At 45.4% G+C, this 9157-nt stretch overlaps 4 non-coding genes across 4 annotated transcripts; all 4 read right to left on the bottom strand.

The window, feature by feature from the left end:
• Positions 1-552: 552 nt before the first annotated feature.
• On the bottom strand, positions 553-634 carry trnal-uag (transfer RNA leucine (anticodon UAG)). Its single transcript has one exon. It is a non-coding gene; the product is annotated as a tRNA-Leu (tRNA).
• A 2400-nt stretch (positions 635-3034) lies between these two features.
• On the bottom strand, positions 3035-3116 carry trnal-uag (transfer RNA leucine (anticodon UAG)). Its single transcript has one exon. It is a non-coding gene; the product is annotated as a tRNA-Leu (tRNA).
• A 2830-nt stretch (positions 3117-5946) lies between these two features.
• trnal-uag (transfer RNA leucine (anticodon UAG)) lies at positions 5947-6028 on the bottom strand. The gene has a single exon. It is a non-coding gene; the product is annotated as a tRNA-Leu (tRNA).
• A 2831-nt stretch (positions 6029-8859) lies between these two features.
• trnal-uag (transfer RNA leucine (anticodon UAG)) lies at positions 8860-8941 on the bottom strand. The gene has a single exon. It is a non-coding gene; the product is annotated as a tRNA-Leu (tRNA).
• Positions 8942-9157: the final 216 nt, after the last annotated feature.

Raw genomic sequence — 9157 nt, 5'->3', positions numbered from 1 at the left:
AACAGGGCAATTCCAAATTACTTTTCAATGATACTTGAGCCTCAGTGCACCACCATATCACAGACAATGCTGAAAAGAGAGAAAGAAAGAACATAATAAGAATGGGCCACAAAAAGTGAATTTCACCAATCACAGTCTCGATTAGATTACCTTTCCCTTCAGGGGTCTCCGGGACAGAAACGAAGGAAATTGGAGAAATTCAATAGCATATGACATCAAAATTCATCGGAACGATTTTCCCACTCGCCAGAAAGCCAAATAACGATGAATCGACTCACCGCAGGACTTTGTTTCACAACAGCGATGAAATAGCAGTCACCATTCGGTTCCAGTAAAATCTCAACATGCTTGGAACGTAAAGCAACAGTAGAGATGTTTGCAATTTTCCACGCGGGAGACGAACACGATCATGACAGCAGAGGAAATTTGGCACTTTCCCACTCGACAGTTAATTCCCAGGGAAAACAAATCGAATTTTGTTCTGAACGAAACAACATCAGTGGTGGCAACAGCATTTCAACAAGCTGCACCGTTGCAGTCGATCAGCAGAAATGGCAGTGGTGGGATTCGAACCCACGCCCCTGTCGAGACTGGAACCTAAATCCAGCGCCTTAGACCGCTCGGCCACACTACCAACTGCGCCAGTTCCCCATTTTCTTTCACTTCCAATTGAGCTCCTGCATAACAACAGATGGAAAGTCAAGTGAAAAGGGTTCCATGATCCCTCTCGGACTCGCACGGCTGCGTGGATGTGCCCGGCTACAATATCAATTTCGCAGCAGATAATGATAGCCCATCAATCCGGATAAAAATCAATGGTAAAGCTGAGGCTATCTTCTCAGACTCTTTTCAACTACAAATGTATCTGTGAGTGCGTGAGCATACATGTTCGCTTATGATTGGTCAAATAACCATGAACTGCTTGACATTACTGCAATTTCGATTCTTACTTTGCTAAATGATTTCACCCATTGCTCGAAATAGGACAACTTTCACGTTTACACGGAACATGAAACACACCGGACTACAGGGAAAATAAACAAAGCTGAGCAGGCCGTGTTCCACATCATACCGTGCAGCATAGTTTCAGTCACTGTGTCTGTTTTGTAGAATAATAGTCCCAAAGAATGTTCTCCACACTAACACCGGAGGTAGCATTACAATCCGAGAACGACCGATCACATTGTGAGGATGCTCTGACCTCGGGGCCAGTTCGAGATGCCACTTTCCTTGCCTTTTATGCAATTGGCTGCAGGGATGTTCACACCTGGACATGAGCCACATCGACATCAACTGAGTTGGAAACCTGCGTGGGAATCGACGAGAAGCGACTCAAAAAATCTTGCTAAATTCCATGGTGCTTATTAGAAATGCAGTTTCTGTTCACCTCAATTTAAAAGGCAGTTTCTGAACAGAGGAACTGAAATCAAAAGCTAATTATCTCACCCCACCCCCACTCCGGGAGTGGTGCTAACTGCACTTGATTGCTTTTTGTTCTCGATGTGAAGAGCTCTCACGCCTGAGTCACCTTCACGCCTCTTGTTGCTGAGTGACTCAAAAAGAAGGAGTTTCAACAGAGCTGCAACTGCCTCACTTTCCCAGTCGCTCTCCCCCGTTTACATTTTCCTGCTCATCAGTGATTTAATGAAAACCAAAAGGATGCGATGTTATTCTGCAGCCTCTTTGTCGATTCCTCCGTTTAAATTCCAACATGGCTTAGATCTCGGGGCGCACCTTAATGCTAGCTTTGAAAGCACAGGTCCAGAGCTTCCTCTGAGAGTGCAATTTCTTTCATTGCTGTTGCTGATTGAATGAGCCACTAACGTGCGAACTGCTCCAAAACATGATGCAGGACCTCTGGTGCCAATTCTCGCACTTTGAATAACGACAGACAGCTTCCAAATGAGGCCTTTCAGATACGACTTTGGGGTACATTTGGCAGACAGAATAGTTCAGGAATCCGTGGTGCACTGTGACACCAGCGCATCACCTTCTTCCCTGTCTTTGAACCGGGCCGCCTCAGCAAGGAATGCAAATGCAGTATTGCTCTTCGTGGAAGGATCGGTAACTACACTCTCAAACTGAATGGCACATGATCAGAAGCAGTTTGTAGAATATCTTTACATGCTCTGCACAGTAATCAAATGGAAATGCATTGCATTTCACTACGAGAGCAGATTTGTTCAAGCAAATTCGAAGGCAGGTTTGCAGATGGGAAAGCAAGCAGGAAAGCTCCGTTCTTGTCCATGTAAAAGGCTGCAGATGAAGAACAAAACAGTTTCGACCGCGGGAACCTATCTTGCGGAAGGTGAACGTGCTGATCACTATGCTACAGAAACAAGCCCACAGCCGCCCCTGCTGCAGCTCAGTGGTATCCGACACTGAAAGTTGAAGACGTTCTACCTTTCACCTTTCTGTTTCCAAATGCTCGTTGTTTCATGGGAGTTGTTTAATTTTGGCTGTGTGGTATGCATGGACGAGATACACCGAAGTATCTGTTTCACGCGGTGTAGCCCAATAACGTTGTGTTGCTTACACCGGCTTTTAAAAGGATAACTTTTTAGCCGAGCTGGCCGTCGCAGTCTGGGCCACAAAAAGTGAATTTCACCAATCACAGTCTCGATTAGATTACCTTTCCCTTCAGGGGTCTCCGGGACAGAAACGAAGGAAATTGGAGAAATTCAATAGCATATGACATCAAAATTCATCGGAACGATTTTCCCACTCGCCAGAAAGCCAAATAACGATGAATCGACTCACCGCAGGACTTTGTTTCACAACAGCGATGAAATAGCAGTCACCATTCGGTTCCAGTAAAATCTCAACATGCTTGGAACGTAAAGCAACAGTAGAGATGTTTGCAATTTTCCACGCGGGGAGACGAACACGATCGTGACAGCAGAGGAAATTTGGCACTTTCCCACTCGACAGTTAATTCCCAGGGAAACAAATCGAATTTTGTTCTGAACGAAACAACATCAGTGGTGGCAACAGCATTTCAACAAGCTGCACCGTTGCAGTCGATCAGCAGCAATGGCAGTGGTGGGATTCGAACCCACGCCCCTGTCGAGACTGGAACCTAAATCCAGCGCCTTAGACCGCTCGGCCACACTACCAACTGCGCCAGTTCCCCATTTTCTTTCACTTCCAATTGAGCTCCTGCATAACAACAGATGGAAAGTCAAGTGAAAAGGGTTCCATGATCCCTCTCGGACTCGCACGGCTGCGTGGATGTGCCCGGCTACAATATCAATTTCGCAGCAGATAATGATAGCCCATCAATCCGGATAAAAATCAATGGTAAGCTGAGGCTATCTTCTCAGACTCTTTTCAACTACAAATGTATCTGTGAGTGCGTGAGCATACATGTTCGCTTATGATTTGGTCAAATAACCATGAACTGCTTGACATTACTGCAATTTCGATTCTTACTTTGCTAAATGATTTCACCCATTGCTCGAAATAGGACAACTTTCACGTTTACACGGAACATGAAACACACCGGACTACAGGGAAAATAAACAAAGCTGAGCAGGCCGTGTTCCACATCATACCGTGCAGCATAGTTTCAGTCACTGTGTCTGTTTTGTAGAATAATAGTCCCAAAGAATGTTCTCCACACTAACACCGGAGGTAGCATTACAATCCGAGAACGACCGATCACATTGTGAGGATGCTCTGACCTCGGGGCCAGTTCGAGATGCCACTTTCCTTGCCTTTTATGCAATTGGCTGCAGGGATGTTCACACCTGGACATGAGCCACATCGACATCAACTGAGTTGGAAACCTGCGTGGGAATCGACGAGAAGCGACTCAAAAAATCTTGCTAAATTCCATGGTGCTTATTAGAAATGCAGTTTCTGTTCACCTCAATTTAAAAGGCAGTTTCTGAACAGAGGAACTGAAATCAAAAGCTAATTATCTCACCCCACCCCCACTCCGGGAGTGGTGCTAACTGCACTTGATTGCTTTTTGTTCTCGATGTGAAGAGCTCTCACGCCTGAGTCACCTTCACGCCTCTTGTTGCTGAGTGACTCAAAAAGAAGGAGTTTCAACAGAGCTGCAACTGCCTCACTTTCCCAGTCGCTCTCCCCGTTTACATTTTCCTGCTCATCAGTGATTTAATGAAAACCAAAAGGATGCGATGTTATTCTGCAGCCTCTTTGTCGATTCCTCCGTTTAAATTCCAACATGGCTTAGATCTCGGGGCGCACCTTAATGCTAGCTTTGAAAGCACAGGTCCAGAGCTTCCTCTGAGAGTGCAATTTCTTTCATTGCTGTTGCTGATTGAATGAGCCACTAACGTGCGAACTGCTCCAAAACATGATGCAGGACCTCTGGTGCCAATTCTCGCACTTTGAATAACGACAGACAGCTTCCAAATGAGGCCTTTCAGATACGACTTTGGGGTACATTTGGCAGACAGAATAGTTCAGGAATCCGTGGTGCACTGTGACACCAGCGCATCACCTTCTTCCCTGTCTTTGAACCGGGCCGCCTCAGCAAGGAATGCAAATGCAGTATTGCTCTTCGTGGAAGGATCGGTAACTACACTCTCAAACTGAATGGCACATGATCAGAAGCAGTTTGTAGAATATCTTTACAATGCTCTGCACAGTAATCAAATGGAAATGCATTGCATTTCACTACGAGAGCAGATTTGTTCAAGCAAATTCGAAGGCAGGTTTGCAGATGGGAAAGCAAGCAGGAAAGCTCCGTTCTTGTCCATGTAAAAGGCTGCAGATGAAGAACAAAACAGTTTCGACCGCGGGAACCTATCTTGCGGAAGGTGAACGTGCTGATCACTATGCTACAGAAACAAGCCCACAGCCGCCCCTGCTGCAGCTCAGTGGTATCCGACACTGAAAGTTGAAGACGTTCTACCTTTCACCTTTCTGTTTCCAAATGCTCGTTGTTTCATGGGAGTTGTTTAATTTTGGCTGTGTGGTATGCATGGACGAGATACACCGAAGTATCTGTTTTCACGCGGTGTAGCCCAATAACGTTGTGTTGCTTACACCGGCTTTAAAAGGATAACTTTTTAGCCGAGCTGGCCGTCGCAGTCTGTGGCACAATCATTTAGTCTGTTCGACTGCTCACTGGAAAGGTAGTATTGTGAAACACTGCAGAAACGAAGGACTTCCTTACTTTTGCTGCGACTGACCATACTCTGTGAAATTTTCCCAGATTCTCAGTTGAGGAGTTTTTGCAGCTGGAAATTACCTCAGAAAGCCTGTTAATTCGTAATGTCTTGAACGAATCGCAAAACAGAAAACATTTGGCACGCAACACAAACAAAACTGGCAAACCAAATGCATTTTCAGATACAGTGAGCATGAATGCTAAATGTGAGACACTCCGAGGGCATGAGCCGTAAAGTAATCTCACAACTAACAACAGGGCAATTCCAAATTACTTTTCAATGATACTTGAGCCTCAGTGCACCACCATATCACAGACAATGCTGAAAAGAGAGAAAGAAAGAACATAATAAGAATGGGCCACAAAAAGTGAATTTCACCAATCACAGTCTCGATTAGATTACCTTTCCCTTCAGGGGTCTCCGGGACAGAAACGAAGGAAATTGGAGAAATTCAATAGCATATGACATCAAAATTCATCGGAACGATTTTCCCACTCGCCAGAAAGCCAAATAACGATGAATCGACTCACCGCAGGACTTTGTTTCACAACAGCGATGAAATAGCAGTCACCATTCGGTTCCAGTAAAATCTCAACATGCTTGGAACGTAAAGCAACAGTAGAGATGTTTGCAATTTTCCACGCGGGAGACGAACACGATCATGACAGCAGAGGAAATTTGGCACTTTCCCACTCGACAGTTAATTCCCAGGGAAACAAATCGAATTTTGTTCGAACGAAACAACATCAGTGGTGGCAACAGCATTTCAACAAGCTGCACCGTTGCAGTCGATCAGCAGCAATGGCAGTGGTGGGATTCGAACCCACGCCCCTGTCGAGACTGGAACCTAAATCCAGCGCCTTAGACCGCTCGGCCACACTACCAACTGCGCCAGTTCCCCATTTTCTTTCACTTCCAATTGAGCTCCTGCATAACAACAGATGGAAAGTCAAGTGAAAAGGGTTCCATGATCCCTCTCGGACTCGCACGGCTGCGTGGATGTGCCCGGCTACAATATCAATTTCGCAGCAGATAATGATAGCCCATCAATCCGGATAAAAATCAATGGTAAGCTGAGGCTATCTTCTCAGACTCTTTTCAACTACAAATGTATCTGTGAGTGCGTGAGCATACATGTTCGCTTATGATTTGGTCAAATAACCATGAACTGCTTGACATTACTGCAATTTCGATTCTTACTTTGCTAAATGATTTCACCCATTGCTCGAAATAGGACAACTTTCACGTTTACACGGAACATGAAACACACCGGACTACAGGGAAAATAAACAAAGCTGAGCAGGCCGTGTTCCACATCATACCGTGCAGCATAGTTTCAGTCACTGTGTCTGTTTTGTAGAATAATAGTCCCAAAGAATGTTCTCCACACTAACACCGGAGGTAGCATTACAATCCGAGAACGACCGATCACATTGTGAGGATGCTCTGACCTCGGGGCCAGTTCGAGATGCCACTTTCCTTGCCTTTTATGCAATTGGCTGCAGGGATGTTCACACCTGGACATGAGCCACATCGACATCAACTGAGTTGGAAACCTGCGTGGGAATCGACGAGAAGCGACTCAAAAAATCTTGCTAAATTCCATGGTGCTTATTAGAAATGCAGTTTCTGTTCACCTCAATTTAAAAGGCAGTTTCTGAACAGAGGAACTGAAATCAAAAGCTAATTATCTCACCCCACCCCCACTCCGGGAGTGGTGCTAACTGCACTTGATTGCTTTTTGTTCTCGATGTGAAGAGCTCTCACGCCTGAGTCACCTTCACGCCTCTTGTTGCTGAGTGACTCAAAAAGAAGGAGTTTCAACAGAGCTGCAACTGCCTCACTTTCCCAGTCGCTCTCCCCGTTTACATTTTCCTGCTCATCAGTGATTTAATGAAAACCAAAAGGATGCGATGTTATTCTGCAGCCTCTTTGTCGATTCCTCCGTTTAAATTCCAACATGGCTTAGATCTCGGGGCGCACCTTAATGCTAGCTTTGAAAGCACAGGTCCAGAGCTTCCTCTGAGAGTGCAATTTCTTTCATTGCTGTTGCTGATTGAATGAGCCACTAACGTGCGAACTGCTCCAAAACATGATGCAGGACCTCTGGTGCCAATTCTCGCACTTTGAATAACGACAGACAGCTTCCAAATGAGGCCTTTCAGATACGACTTTGGGGTACATTTGGCAGACAGAATAGTTCAGGAATCCGTGGTGCACTGTGACACCAGCGCATCACCTTCTTCCCTGTCTTTGAACCGGGCCGCCTCAGCAAGGAATGCAAATGCAGTATTGCTCTTCGTGGAAGGATCGGTAACTACACTCTCAAACTGAATGGCACATGATCAGAAGCAGTTTGTAGAATATCTTTACAATGCTCTGCACAGTAATCAAATGGAAATGCATTGCATTTCACTACGAGAGCAGATTTGTTCAAGCAAATTCGAAGGCAGGTTTGCAGATGGGAAAGCAAGCAGGAAAGCTCCGTTCTTGTCCATGTAAAAGGCTGCAGATGAAGAACAAAACAGTTTCGACCGCGGGAACCTATCTTGCGGAAGGTGAACGTGCTGATCACTATGCTACAGAAACAAGCCCACAGCCGCCCCTGCTGCAGCTCAGTGGTATCCGACACTGAAAGTTGAAGACGTTCTACCTTTCACCTTTCTGTTTCCAAATGCTCGTTGTTTCATGGGAGTTGTTTAATTTTGGCTGTGTGGTATGCATGGACGAGATACACCGAAGTATCTGTTTTCACGCGGTGTAGCCCAATAACGTTGTGTTGCTTACACCGGCTTTAAAAGGATAACTTTTTAGCCGAGCTGGCCGTCGCAGTCTGTGGCACAATCATTTAGTCTGTTCGACTGCTCACTGGAAAGGTAGTATTGTGAAACACTGCAGAAACGAAGGACTTCCTTACTTTTGCTGCGACTGACCATACTCTGTGAAATTTTCCCAGATTCTCAGTTGAGGAGTTTTTGCAGCTGGAAATTACCTCAGAAAGCCTGTTAATTCGTAATGTATTGAACGAATCGCAAAACAGAAAACATTTGGCACGCAACACAAACAAAACTGGCAAACCAAATGCATTTTCAGATACAGTGAGCATGAATGCTAAATGTGAGACACTCCGAGGGCATGAGCCGTAAAGTAATCTCACAACTAACAACAGGGCAATTCCAAATTACTTTTCAATGATACTTGAGCCTCAGTGCACCACCATATCACAGACAATGCTGAAAAGAGAGAAAGAAAGAACATAATAAGAATGGGCCACAAAAAGTGAATTTCACCAATCACAGTCTCGATTAGATTACCTTTCCCTTCAGGGGTCTCCGGGACAGAAACGAAGGAAATTGGAGAAATTCAATAGCATATGACATCAAAATTCATCGGAACGATTTTCCCACTCGCCAGAAAGCCAAATAACGATGAATCGACTCACCGCAGGACTTTGTTTCACAACAGCGATGAAATAGCAGTCACCATTCGGTTCCAGTAAAATCTCAACATGCTTGGAACGTAAAGCAACAGTAGAGATGTTTGCAATTTTCCACGCGGGAGACGAACACGATCATGACAGCAGAGGAAATTTGGCACTTTCCCACTCGACAGTTAATTCCCAGGGAAACAAATCGAATTTTGTTCTGAACGAAACAACATCAGTGGTGGCAACAGCATTTCAACAAGCTGCACCGTTGCAGTCGATCAGCAGCAATGGCAGTGGTGGGATTCGAACCCACGCCCCTGTCGAGACTGGAACCTAAATCCAGCGCCTTAGACCGCTCGGCCACACTACCAACTGCGCCAGTTCCCCATTTTCTTTCACTTCCAATTGAGCTCCTGCATAACAACAGATGGAAAGTCAAGTGAAAAGGGTTCCATGATCCCTCTCGGACTCGCACGGCTGCGTGGATGTGCCCGGCTACAATATCAATTTCGCAGCAGATAATGATAGCCCATCAATCCGGATAAAAATCAATGGTAAAGCTGAGGCTATCTTCTCAGACTCTTTT

The sequence above is a fragment of the Hemiscyllium ocellatum genome, unplaced genomic scaffold (genome assembly GCF_020745735.1).
Source record: "Hemiscyllium ocellatum isolate sHemOce1 unplaced genomic scaffold, sHemOce1.pat.X.cur. scaffold_459_pat_ctg1, whole genome shotgun sequence".
NCBI lineage: Eukaryota > Metazoa > Chordata > Chondrichthyes > Orectolobiformes > Hemiscylliidae > Hemiscyllium > Hemiscyllium ocellatum.
Note: the sequence above shows the minus strand (reverse complement) of the source record. Positions and strands in the feature narration are given on the sequence as shown.